The sequence below is a fragment of the Leptosomus discolor genome, chromosome 10 (genome assembly GCF_034619465.1).
Source record: "Leptosomus discolor isolate bLepDis1 chromosome 10, bLepDis1.hap2, whole genome shotgun sequence".
In the NCBI taxonomy this organism is placed as follows: domain Eukaryota; kingdom Metazoa; phylum Chordata; class Aves; order Leptosomiformes; family Leptosomidae; genus Leptosomus; species Leptosomus discolor.
The window spans coordinates 6,590,274-6,604,638 of NC_141400.1; positions in this window are offsets into that span (position 1 = coordinate 6,590,274).

Below are 14,365 nucleotides of genomic sequence, written 5' to 3' on the forward strand. Positions count from 1 at the left end.
TTCTCTGAGGACTACTATATATTTCAAACTTCCTACACCAAATTGTATTTGACATTTAATTTGATCTCAATTTATGTAGAAAAATAATTTTAAAAGCCCTCTTGTGTACATTTCTAGTAAGAAAAGTGTTATGTTTTAATTTCTCCTTTTATTCATATGTGTATATATATGCACACAGTAGGTTTAGTTTGGATAGACAGAGAATACACCATTGTATAGTCCACTATATATAGAAGGGTATTCTAAGGAAGCATTGTTTAGTACAAAGTAAAATAAATATGGGAAACAATAGCAAAAATGCTAAAATTCATACATGCATCTCCTATTAATTCTTACAAAATAAAACTGATAAGTACATAAGCATTCAACCATGCTGCACAGGGAATTAATACTGGAGAATGGCATGTGAAACATAATCAGGTTCAGAAGTTGGTAATTAATCTGGGAAAGGTCAGTTCTAAACTGCACTTTTCCTTTCAGACCTCTTAAATTTAGCTATCAGGGCAAGTAGTACACTTACGGTAGAGATCTTTCAATCTTCATCGTAGCCCTACCAAGGACACCAAGACTTAATTTGTCACAGAGGTTTTTTTATACCAATGGCTCAAGCTCTCATTTCAGAAGCTGGTCTAACTGTACATGTGACTATTTATAACCTGCCAGTTCACAAACACTAAATCTCTTTCTATGCATATGTGTTCAGCTAATGCGAAGGATTAGACTACTTACTCAGAAGTATTTATTCTTCTGTAGATTTGCCTCCTCTTTATTATATTATCTTAGACTTAAGAGGCTTTGTTACCTTGAATGAGCATAGTCAAATGTCCATCATATCATATCTCACGATCATATCTCTCAGATTCCAGAATGTTTGACATTGTCTTTATTTGATTAAGTTTATATTAATAAACATATAGAAAGAAACAATACAGGGAATAGAATCTCAACGTCATTTAAAAGTGCATGGTTTCTCAAACAAAGGTGAAATGTGTCTTAATCCTTCATGAATTTCATATATCTGAGATCTAGAAAACTTTTACTTCTAGGGTATCCCTGAGATACGGTGTGTACAGTCCTCTAAAATGTCCTGTGTTCAAAGTAAGGCAGTTCTCTGTCAGTTCAATACCATGTAAACAAACAACTGAGATGAAGGATAATGTTAACAACCAGAACAAGGTGGTAGAAAGTAAGAAGTACTAAGTTTAGGCAGAGAACTAGAAGGTGGCTAACTACTAGAGCAGCAAAGTTTACATTAATACCACCATGACCAGCAATAATAATTACTTAGGAATAAATACATCCTTGAGAAATTTTAAGTAGCTTTCAAGATTTTCAAAGATCCAGTCTTGGACTTTACAGCTATAGGATGCTGTGCTGAGTATCTCAGTTTGAGTTAAAATCTTGTGTTTAATCTATATATAATAAGAGGTAAAAAAATATGAGCAATGAAGACCAAAGAATACAGTCTTGTGCTGATAAGGAAATTGGAGGAACTATTGAAGAGGGAAGGACACTGCAAAGTGTTTGGCACCTATAAAGTGCTTCACCTTTACTTTTGTCTCAGAAACACTTGGGCTTTTTGCAAACTTGTATGTTACCTTGGAGGTTTATTGTACAAAGTAAGAGAGCAGGTACTCAAGGGCCTTGAAATTGCTGCATTTAAGATCTCAACTAGTTTGATCGTTCAGAAGTCTTATATATTTTATTCTGCACAAAAACCCCATGAAAAATCCAGTTTAAGAAGCTCCTGTTATCATTTATCCCTTAGTCTTTGATGTTAATATTTTGCTTCTATGCATTAATGATCCTCAAACATCAGCAACAACACTGTAACCTGTGGCATGCAAGGGGAACACTATTTCCAACCACTCCAGCAATTTTGTATATGAAGTGGTTCTGCTTGGTCATGATAATCTTTTCAATCTTTCACTGTTCACTTTCTTTTCAGACATGTCAGTCACAGTATTTCTCTTCCAAGTGCTTCTTAAGTCCCCCTAGCATGCATACCATCACCCATTCTACCTTGAGTGACATTCTTCTGTCAAGCTGTGCAAAGGGATCACTACATTTTGAAAGGACCTCCATGTTTGATGAGCACTAGTGAATTCTTGGAAAGATTAACAGAAAAAGGTATTTCAATATTTACCAGTGGATGTTTCAGGTAATAGGAAATGTAATACGGAAACCCTAAATTTGACAAAATTATTAAAAAAATAATAATAAATTGCAGTTTGCTTGGATTTTATGAAGTCTTCCATTAAAGTTAGCACAGAATTTGAAGTAAACTGAAGGTATAAAAAAATCTCTAGACAATAACTCTGTTGTAGCGAGTTGCTATTCAGAGCAAAAGTCTGCTTGGACTGCTACAAGAATCTCTGTGGTAATGCATGATTTTTAAACACTGTGAATGCTTCTTTTATTATGGCAGCCCTTGCCAATGTGTACGCGTCTAAGGATTTGTCACTGACTGTGTTATCAAATTCATTTTTCAAAGGTGTACAGCATGGACAAAAATTCACTCCTGTGAGAATCCTAGTATTCCAACTTTTCACTTAATAGAAAGCTTTCTCTTGGAAGATTGCTCTAGACAAATGGTCATACTTAGGCTGCGATGGTGCAAGAGGCGCAAATCCCTCTTCCAAAATTTCTGTTTGTATTACTAGGTCCTAAAATACAACCTTTAAAACAATTATTAAGTTAATCCTGCAAACCAAAACTAATCCTCCATAAATCTTGACCTAATGACATGCTGGACAGGTAGAACTCAAAATGGCTAAAAGACTTTTAAGTTTGTCTACACTCATACACATAATTTCAATATAAATAACAGTGCCAAAATAATCCACTTGAAACTGAAGAAAAATCAAGTTTCAGGAAGTTTGAATAAAAGAGGAAAATGAAATTGAAGCTATGTCTTACTGTCTGAGCAAAAATAATTTGATTTTTGTGTTTTGAAAATCCTTAAATGAAAATCATGGGTTTCAAATAGCTTCAGTATTCAGTCATTTAAAACTGATATGTGCCTACAGTAAAAGACAGAAAACATTTTTTCCTATCAAAAAGACCAGTAACATATCATGAATTTAGGGGAAACTGTTGTGTTTACAGTCTGTAAGATAGACCATGAGTCCTTATCTAACTTTTAACACTGATTCTGAAAGTGATCTAACCATAGCAATGTATAGCTGGGAACATTAGTCCATGCAGCACTTCATTTACCTAGATTTCTTCTCTTGACCAAGCCAGATAATTAAACATAGCTATTATGCATTAATTACATTCATATCTGCTGTGTAAACATACATAAACTCAATTTGGAGAAGGTTAGAAAATTCAACAAGTTTGTGCATGTATTTGTTGTGTTATCACATAATACCATAAGATAAATGGTACAGATAGCTTTAAAATGTATTTTTTACACTAAAAAACCCAGCAAGTATCATATCCAGAAAAGGAAACTTAATCTCCCTAATCTAGGGCAAATGACAGTGTGCAGGGATTGACCCACCAGATTCCTTACAGAAATGAAAAGCATTTTCTACTCCAGTATATACTGGCAGAAAAAAGCATAGATTAATCAAATGATGCTGTTCTGACATTAACTCAAAATACTCTATTGGATGATAATCCCGTCATTACAACAAAGCAAATAATTCACAGCGGATAATTTCCTCAATAATTTTTCCTCTCATTCTACTCACAAAATGCCTGTGAGAAGACTGCAGCTCACCTGAGTTGAATCTTCACTTTTATTCAGTTACTTTAGGGAACACTTTGGAATATTTCAACAACTGTTATTTATGTATTTATTTGGAGTTTAAGCTTTGACTTGTGACACTATTCTACCGGATACAGTCAGGTACTGGATGAGCATAAGCCAAACAGAAGTTCTTGTGAATACAGTTATTTAAAATTTCCTACTCTGGATAAGAACACTGCTTTTTCCCACCCAGCACATTCTCTCTAACTGGGAAAGCCATTGAAACTCAGTAGAGTAAGCTAACGGAAATGTCAAATGCATCTTCCTTATTGTCTCTTGTTTATGTATGCTATGTATTTTCCCCTTGAGTATATAAAAAATATACAATACTGTGAGTGCCTTCTGCTAAAGACACAGACCTGTATATACACACACAGAAACAACGCTAGAACAGGAAGACTGGGGTAGTGAAGCAAGTAACATGGACTGAGAAGGAACAATGCTTATAAGAAAATTTGTTATTTAAAAAGGAAATAAATACAAAGTAATATTTTAGTAAACGCTTTGAAATTAATTCATACAAAGTGCTGACGTTGTTGTAACCTATGGGGTAGCTGGCTGGATAGAATCCAGATACTGTGCCTTTAATTACTCAGTATTAACAGTAAACTCTGACTCAAATGATGAATTACATTAAGCACACAGCCAGCAAAAGTATTCCTAAGAAATATTAGTTCAGCGATTAAGGATAATAGTTAAAAAGTCTGCAGTGTTATGTACAATGTAGCAATGGAGTATCAAGCTTCCATGCAAAAATCCATTCTAAAGAATGTTTTTTGTGTGCAGAGACATTTGTTGACAGCCCATAAAAAGCATAAAAACATAAGAATCCTAAAATGTCATAAAGCAAATTTAACATATACAAACAGGATCAAAGTTCCAGTCAAATAAATCATAAATCTGAAGTATTTCTACTTATATTGTCTTCCATGATGAAAGTTTGCTTACGAAAAAAGCCAGCAAATTTAACAGATCACTAATTAAAAAGAACACATCTTGCAGTGATCTTGCTTTATTGAATATGCAACACTGTTGGGAATATAATATGAAAGTGATCTTGGAGTAACAACACTGTCTGACTCCAATTACACAAATCCTAAAATACAGATCTACCTTATGCCTAGAGAGAATATATGGCATAGTATTGTATCTTTCACATTTGGGACTGAACTTTAAAACATAGAGAACTAAAAAGAAGACTAGATAATAAATTCTGAATCTAAAAATGTACAATATTTATGGAAGTAATCACAGCATTGTGATTCAGTAGACAGGATTTTTTTTGATACGTAAATTATTTAGAAAGAATGTAGCCAAAGTCAGGCAGCTGACAACTCTGTCCGTTGTTTGGTAATATGACTTCAATGTTTGTGTCAGTTAAACACAGTCTCTAGATCAAAAAAGTACAAATACTCAATCAGCTAGTAACTCACTTGGTATAATAAGATAGCAACGTTTTAATGTGATTACAACAGAACTAACACTAAGCCTATCTACAGCATATTTTCTAAGCCTAGAAACAGAACAGGATTTGACAAATGTAATTTTCAGTACAAATGATCCAAAACTATCCCTTAAATTTCAAAACCTTGAGACCACAATGTGTCATATATCCATATTTATAACAGAGCAAACCACAAAGACTGCAAGCTGAATGACACTGAACTGAGCATAAAATATTTATCAGTAAGGTAGTCAAAGAATGGAGAGAGAAAAGTTACTTTTACTTTTTTTTTTTTTTTAAGTATTTGTTCTTTTTCAGACAATGGTTTTGAAAACTCAGAAGTGTAGACCAGTTCTATAATTGGGTAAAACAGGTGACTATGATTTCATGAAAACACATACCTTTTCACCTGTCCATTTATTATACCAGTTCTCATCATGATGATGTATGGACATGAAGATCATAATGGACTTGGCAGTGCTAAGTTTATGGTTAGATTCAATGACCTTAAAGGTCTTTTCCAACCTAAACGATTCTATGATTCTATGTATAAGTATTTCTACATTAAGATAAAGATGGCAAAGGACTCGATCTCTGAATATGGTAACATTGTCATTTCAACTTTTATCACTGAAGACCTTTATTTATTCACTCCTAAAAAGTAAAAGCCATTAAGTCATGCTGCTTTGTGAATCACACAAATATAAGGGTGATTTCAAAAAGCATGTTATCCAAATTTTTACCTCTACATAAATAAAAATAACAACTCAGCAAGTCTTAAATATTCTCCTTTCTGAGATATACCCACACAATTGAATAGTGTTCCATTCATGCTGTAAAGGTAACAATCTCAAAAAAAGCAAGTGACTCGCCTTCAGATTATGTTACGTGGGCAGTCAGCGCAGCAAACTGAAAAACTAGTATTAAATTTCTGAAAGCTGCAAATACAACATGCCTAATTGGTAATATAGGTTAAGCACTAAATAAACAATCAATCAAACAAATTTCTTCAGAATCAATAAACTGATGTATGGTTATATAATTAAAAAAAAAAAAGGGGGGGGGAGGAGAAGTGAACTATTTGCCTTCTGGGCATTAGGTTTATCCTAACACACCTAAATGAATCCATTAAATCCATCTGCTAACCCTTCAGTGTCACCAGAACGTGCTTCTCTAGAAAGAATCAAGAGAACCCGCCTTACAGTAGAGTGCCTGGAAGGATATCTTCTGTGCTTTGTCTTCTGTGCTTGATCAGACTCTGGTTGAATACAAGGAGTTAAATTTATTATTACCATACATGTCTTTTTCAGTAGCTGTATAACAAGGGATTACTTTTTTCCTCCTAAATTTTCCTCTCCTTTTCTTTCCTTTTCCCCTAGCTGATCATACCAAATCTACTTAACTTACAGAATAAATAATATCCACAATGGCTTCAGGTACTTATAATGTTGCAATACACTCAATTATATTTCTCTTCTTTAAGTTTAACTATTGTATAGAGATATAAACCACTCATTCCTACTATATAAATGCTTTTAGGAAACATACCCAGACAGCAATAACAACCCTCTTTTACTAAACCAATTTTTACTAATCTCTACAAGATCTTGTAGACCACGAAGAATACTGATTATGAGACAGGGGTTCACCTACATCTTTCATCCCAAGTAACAGCATCCCATTTCAGAAAGAAAGCTGGCAGACCAACTTCGAAGAAAAACATAACAAAACTCCAAAAAGAAAAGATGATTCTTTCATGGGGCTATTAAATGGACGAGCATTTATAAGGGGTCAATAACTCCCTAAGAATTTCTGAAATTTAAATGGACTCAGGTGCTAAATTCACAGATTTCAGACAGACTAACTAGCTTTTAAACTATTTTACAATATATTTCTGTACAGGAATGAACCACGTGGAAACATCCATCATCTATGATCCTTGGAAAGATTTATTCTGTCTGTTAGTGATAGTTTTCTTTGCGATGAGAACAATAGACATTTTGGAAATAGAGTAGTCGCACAAAGTTGCAGAGCTCATAAGGGAAGAGGAACAGATGGTTTCACTAATGAGTTTTCTAAAATACACACCCTGTCCTCAGTGGACACAGTAGTAGCTAAAATGTTCTAGCGATTATTTTCTTAAATGATTAGTCTTTTTCTAAACAGATTTACCCAGTCAAATTGTATTAGTCTCTAAAAATCAATGAGCAGAAGTTCTGGGGTTTTTTTTTGGCTTGTGAGAGGTGGTTTACATGTTGTAATGCAATTCAAAGATAACAAAATTTTCTTCATGTCATAGCAGTCTCAAGACAACTGCGAGAATGATTTTTTACACTGTTAACAGATCTTCCATAATAATTTATGAAAATATATCGAACTCATTGGTGTTAGGCATCAACAAATTCCTATTATAGTTGTCAATAAAGGTAACTTCAACCTTTTTTTTGGGGGGAGGCAGTATTTAAAGCGTACTGAACAGAGGTTAATTCCTTCTTGTATGAAATGGGATCAGTTGCTGTTTCTGTGGTAAATGAGTATCATGATAAGCAGTTGGCAACTCCTGGAAAATAATTAATTCTATAGTATTCCAACTTCACAAAATCCAATTAATACCAATTGTATTCTTAGCTTAAAATTATTAAACAGTATTTTTAATTTGCAATTATTATGAACAAGTAAGTAATTTTAGAGTCATGGAAAACTTTGGCACTAATTATCTGAATTTTTCAAATGGTTCCTGAAATTTTCTTTCTTCATCTATATGCATTTGTACGTTTGTCGTGTCACTTTTTTCATGATACTACATCACTACGTGCATTTCTAGGAAAAAAAAGAAAAAAAATCACCAAGAAAATAAAAACATGGTTCAGCATGAAATTACTATATATTTATCTTTCAGTTTCCCTTAAATACAACTGCTTGGAAGCATGTTAGTAGTTTTAGTGTAGGCTCTTATTACCATATTCTTGCTCAAAGTATGACACTGACTACTATTCTTTGCTTTCTCACTTAAAGAAAAATATAATAAAAAATTCTGTAAACAAATGCAAGAACATGCTGCCATTAAGTAATCACTTTTCCTATTGCTTTGAAGATTACCATAGTGCCTCTAAGGTGAAGTAATGACTTACACCACTACAAATGGAACAACTGTCATTATGGGAGTGAGTTTAGAGCTGCTTTAATTTGCTTCTAGGTGAAGTGCAAGAGTGCTGTGAAGCACAGATCCTTCTAGTATTGAAATATTTGGACCACGTGTTACAACTGAGAGATACCATTCCGCAATGTCATTACTCTGAATTCTCTGGGAGAATTCTCTGCTAGCAGGATGTTTTCTATTGCCACATCAATTTAAATGGGATGTTTTGTGGTCAAGAAATTTTAACATTGGTAAAACCTGACATGTTTCTTAGAATTTCACTATAGCAACTGACTTACGGAAGTCAGGTATGAAATCATGTCGTTTATTACTAATAAATATTTACTGTCACAAATGCAGATAAATATCTGCATCCCAGTGTTCAACTGACACATTCTATGCCTCCCTGTTTAATTAAGCATCTGCTTTGTGTGATCTACGTGTTTCGTTTTCAATATCCTCTCTAAATCTTAGCTGCAGGCTTTGCTGTTGTGCAAAAAGGTTATGCAAAAGACCCCAAACAAACCTCTCAACTTGCATTGTACCTTTTACATAATCACAAATTCTATTCTAAATTCATGGTTCTTTGCACTTTGCACTATGAATACAGGATCTACAACTCCACAACTGCATCCTGTATGTAATTAAAGCAATCAAGCCTCCTTATGCTTGCTATCAGGCTAGGAGGAATCTAAGGTGAGTAAGGTAAATAGACGCATTGATTCTCTGTGTCAGCAATCGAAGCAAGCTTTGATATTCTCATGGACAAACACTGCATTTAAGTGGGCCATAATGGAAGGAAAATTTAAGAAACACACACACACTGTCTTTACACACTTAACCTATAAACTGAATAAGTCTGGGATCTAATGTAGAATATTTGAAATAAAAAAAAGTAATTACAGGCTAGGGTGAAAAAACTTCCCTCATGATAGCCAGTTTGTAGCAGCCTTTGGAGTAATACATCCTATTTACCTCTGAGAGATAAAGGTATCTTCAAGAGTACACATGGCAAGAAAAGTACGCATTTGGTCCTCTCAGACCTTAAGCAGTTTTGGAAATACCAACCACTAGGCATTTAGCTACCTAATGATTTTCAGTATTGGGCAGTTTGATATCTTTGCACTTGTATGACAGCAAAGGAAATGCTTCAAGGATCCAAGTCTGGAATTAAAGGACTGAAGTACAAGTTCCTCAGTTAAGGTAAGTTTCTATGTGCATCAGTTCTGAAAATATATCTAGCTGAAATATGACAGTGGTAAAAAAATATATGAAAACTTCTATTAATTGAAATTATGATTTTCTACCTATTTTTAAACAAGCTCTGCCATAACATGTTAAATACCGGCCAAAACACAAATCAGTAAAAGTCAGTTTTCATGGTGGATGGACCATTCGGTTACCTTGCCTCACTTTCAAGTGAAAATATAAAGTAATAAAAAAAAAAAAAAAAAAAAAAAAAGAAAAGAGAGTACAACAATGTATGCTTTCTCTGCAATGTTGTTAAAGACTGATTAAAGATATTTAGTGTTAAATGAAGCCTTATGAAATGTATTTATCTTTATTGTGCTTGGTAGAAACAAATCTTTTTGTTAGCACATCATGTCACATATAGGCAAACATAATGAAGTACACTGCAAGTTATATGATTCAGTGCGCAACAGTTTCAAATTATTGCTTAGAGAAACCTACCTTCACTCTGTGGAAACTGAAGGAGGAAGGAAAAAGAATGAAAAAGCACTATCTGACATTCCCTCGACTCTTCTCAGGCAGTCTAATTCAAAACCATCACCTTTATTTTTGTCTTACAGTGTTGGAGAATTTTATCAAGTATCACATAGTCATGTTGCTGGATGTTTGTTCAAACTTCCCACTTCCAGATCCTGGCTATTAAATGAATAACACAACCACTGGCACTGCTAAAGGCACCCCAGCTGTTTGGTATATATTCCATACTTTGTTTCAAAATCATGACAAATAATTATGGTGCCATTTCATTTTTTTTTCATTTCTATTAAGATGTCAATAATAAATTTTTTGAGAGACAAACTGTCATTTCAACGTATAAAACCAATATGTGTTTTAAAAAGGACTCAAGCAATAAATAATGATGAAACCTGTTAACAACTTTAACCCCCCCCCATTCTTTCTGGAGTACTAGACTGCGTATTTGGTCATTTACTCACTAACCGTAATTCCTGTAGGACAAAATTTGAGCATTTTTTTTCAGGAAAATAGTTATCAGTAAGATCTGTGCCCACGGTTAAAATTCCTCATAAAATCGAAGTTTCTTTCACAAACACACATTGCTTAATTTTTTTGAATGAATTTGTTCGACATCGGCAAGTGGAGCTCTAACTTAAGAGTTCACCAAAACTTTTAAATCTATTAAAAAATCTAAATGGAATACAGTACATCTCTGAAAGAAAGATAAGTGTGACAGTATTAATCATGCATCAGTGTATCATTCCAGTTTCTGCAGCTATAAATGCATTATAGGAATATAGTGATTATGTGGGACCAACACGCTTATTCCCAAAGGAAATATTTTTTTCTGAATATTCTAAATATTTTTTTCTGCCTTCTTTGATAAGTGATTAATTTTCAGTTGGTAGAACTCGTTTGTTTCAATTTGTGCAAGTCGTTAGCTCGAAGAAGATAAAGGTTCTGATGTTACCCCATTCTGTTCTATGAATTTAATTTTCATTTTTACTTCAGTCTTAGCTATAGTGAACAGTTGGCACTCATCCTTTGATACAAGTATTATTCTTTAAAAAAAAAAAAATCCAGTTATGAGTTTTACAGAAAACCCTCATGAATTCAAGACAGGAATATGCATAAACATTTCACCTCTAGTTAGAATATACTTGACGGTTGTCAAAAGAATCTGTGTACCAAAATGATACTCACTGTCTCCTTACAATAACTTTTAGAAGTGGCATTTAGGAACGTCTTATTGTCTTAAGACAAAATTTAGATTACTTTGTATGCCATCCACCACGCTTTTTGCGAGTCTTGGAAAGCAGACATTCCTCAATGCTCTCAAAGAATTTGGCTTGATTAAAGTACTCTAGCTCTTAAATTCATCATATTTTTCTAAATTATTATTTTACCATCCATAATTTTCTGTTAGACTGTCCTTGTTCTATGTAACAGATAACAAAATGTGAGAAAAATATTTAGAACTTGAATTGCTGAAACTTCCAAGCAAGAACTTAGAAGCAGTGACCCGAACTACAAGTTCTTAAAAGTCACAGCTGTGTTTAATTTATCTGTGTAAATTATGTGCAACTTAGCACTTGGATGTTATGGAAACTGCATGAATAAGTAAAATTGCATGACTAGAATCAATGAATACTAAGTGAGAGATACTCAATTTCTGAGCAAGTTTTTACTGCATGCCTCAAGTACGGTGGAGAAGTTGCCAAATGTGTTAGGTGAACCATTAGAGAAATACGACAATCCTCTAAAAGGTATTGCTTATTGTCATATTGTTACTATAAAACGGAAATTATTGTATGAAGCAAATGATCATATCTATGTATTCAACAGGCTTCACTACATTATGGCTGACACCTCTGGAAGACAATCTGGCAACTCCCTTTGTGTCAAAAGTTCAAAAGCTACTTCAGAAACATCCTTAAATCTTGTGCCAGGTCCTTTTGCTAACCACAACTCCTAAAATAGAGGCTAAAATGGACTGTTGTGGCACTAAGGCACAAATACCATGCAGGAATTCCAAAAAGCCACCAAATGGATAAACAATAAATGATTTGGACTAAAGGATGAATGTGAGAAGTTTGACAAATTGGTGAATCCATTCCCCTGGGTGAGGCATTGTATGGAAGTCCTTGTATGTATTTTGGGGCTATTTATTGATCTGGGGAACTGCATAAAAAGATTGAAGGAAAAAATATTGCAATTCTGTCTCAGCAGATTTTTCCTTAACAAAGCAAAGTAAGTGGAGCTACATATATCAGCTATTAAAACATGTCTTCCCAGGAAGCACATTAGAGCACCTCATTGCTTTATAAAGAGGCTTTTGATAGTATCATAAATAAATTTTTTATTTAAGATAAAAAATTGTACTGATTATAGCCACAAGTCCCACCAGACCAAGTTAAATAAATTACAGTTCATATTAACGACACTTATGCTAATCATCAGTGTTACCCCAACAATTTAAAATTTAAAAATGTAAAAGTCCTAGTGACTTCTGTTTCCTAAGGTCAACAAAATTTTCAAGTTTATCTGCAGGACAGCATGAAAAGTTACAAAGATCAAATACCACATTGCACTAACCAAGGAATCACAGAATGTTAGGGGTTGGAAGGAAATGATAAACGTAATCTCAATGGATATTGCAGTTGGATAGACACAGACATATATATGGTAGACTGTGGTTGAAAGATACTCAGAAATAAATGAACAGAACAGTGAAAACTCTGAACAAGCATATTCTGTCCAAACCAAGACAAAAAGGCATTTGGTTTAACAGCTTGTCCATTCTAATACCTCTATTTGAACTTTCCCATGAAGAAACAAGAAACAGAGTCACCATTATCTACTCTCTAAAAATAAAGTGATGAAAATTAGAAGAGTTAAATAATACCTGCTCTGGTCACAGTCCTTCCAGATCACAGATATTGCTAAAAAACCCTGATTATCTCCTCTGTTAGTATCACCGGTATTACATTAATATTTATAGCTTAGCAAGCGGCATAAAGCTAACAATTGTTTACGGTGCAGGGGACACTAAAAATGCAGTAAAAGAAATCTAGTTTTCCTGAACAATAGTTCATATATAAAAACACATTTTCAAGTACGACTGCTCAAGCTGGGTGGAAATTATTTATGAAAGTCTGCATAACATTTGGGAGGATTTATTAATTTATTTCCTTCCAGCTTTGAAGATAGTAGTTCATTCCACTACTTCCTGTGGGAGTGAAGCAGTATCCACAGAAGAGTAAGATAAATATAGAGATTGCTTAACCTACTTGACCATACATAACTTTATGGGACCATGTGATATGCATCTCAGGGTGCTGAAGGATGTGGCCTGATGTCACTGTGAGACTTGTCTCTATCATCTTTGAAAGCTCATGGCAATCAGTGGAAGTTCCTGATAGGTTTCTGATCACTGGAAAACAGTGGTCAGAAAAACATTTCTAAACAGATGGAAGGCAAGAAGGGGATGGGGAGTAGCCTGGGTTTACCAAGGGCAAATCATACCTGACCAGTCCCACTGCTGCTAAGATGAGGTGACTGGCTCCGTGGACAAAGCAAGGTTGGTGGATGTAGGATAACTTGACTTTAGTAAGGCTTTTGACAGTCTCCCACAGTCATTATCTCACTAAATTAGTGAGAGACACACTGAATAAGTGGACAATGAGGTGAGTAAAGAATTGGTTGGGGTGCAAGGCTCAAAGAGTCATCATCAGCACTGGAAAGGCCAGCTGGCAACCAGTAAGCAGTGGTGTCTCTCAGGGATCAGTGTGGGTACCAATACTGGGAACTGTCTTCATTAATGCAGGTGCATGACAGGGCAAAGTGCACTCTCAGAAAGCTTGTGGATGATAATAAATGAGGGGCAGCAGTCAATACACTCGTGGGCAGGGCCGCTATTCAGAGGGACCCAGACAGACTGGAGATGTGGCTTGATGGGAGCTTACCAAAGTTCAGCAAAGGGAAATGCAAAGTCACATCTGGGATGTAATAACCTCCACGTACTAGGTTAGGCAGGAACTGACTGCTGGGAGCAGGCTCTTTAGAAAAGGACCTGAGGGTCTTGGTAGGCAAAAACTTAAACGTGACCCACGGATATGCCCTTGTCACAAAGGCAACCAATAGTATCCTGGTCTGCACGAGCACGAGTGCAGGCAGCAGGTCCAGGGGAGTGATCCTGCCTTTCAATTCAGCACTGGTTAGACTGCATCAGAGTAGGCAGGGGAACATGCCGTACATGAAGAGGCATCAGGAGGTAGTTTGTTCAGCCTTCAGAAGAGAGGGCTAAGAGGATGCC